The sequence below is a fragment of the Monopterus albus genome, unplaced genomic scaffold, assembly GCF_001952655.1.
Source record: "Monopterus albus unplaced genomic scaffold, M_albus_1.0 scaffold260.1, whole genome shotgun sequence".
NCBI classification, from domain to species: Eukaryota; Metazoa; Chordata; class Actinopteri; order Synbranchiformes; family Synbranchidae; genus Monopterus; species Monopterus albus.
The window spans coordinates 87,427-87,979 of record NW_018128140.1 but is presented as its reverse complement, the minus strand read 5'-3'; positions in this window follow the sequence as shown (position 1 = coordinate 87,979).

The window sequence follows — 553 nt, the reverse complement described above, 5'->3', positions numbered from 1 at the left end:
CCTCAACATCTGCTATGTTGCCTTCTGGTAGTACAATCCCCTCAGTTCTGACTACCTTTCCTCTCCTTGTTACCATTTGACCACACTTACCCAGTCCGAATGACATTCCGATGTCCTGGCTGTAGACCCTAGTGGTGTGGATCAGTGAGTCGATGTCTCGTTCACTCCTGGCATACAGCTTGATGTCATCCATTCCATAGTCGGTATTCGTAAGTGCTCTTGGTGATGATCTGGCTGAGGGGGTTCAGCCCTATGCAGAACAGCAGCGGGGACAGAGCATCTCCTTGGTAGATACCACACTTAATGTTGACTTGTGCAATTGGCTTGAAGTTGGCCTCTAGGGTTGTTTTCCACATTCCCACTGAGTTCTTGATGAAGGCTCTTAGAGTCCTGTCGATGTTGTACAGTTCCAAACATTCCAAGATCCATGTATGAGGCACTGATTCACAGGCTTTCTTGTAGTCAGTCCAGGCAGTGCACAGGTTGGTATGCCTGGTCTTGCAGTCTTGAGTGACTACTTTATCAACCAGTAGCTGGTGCTTTGCTCCTCTAG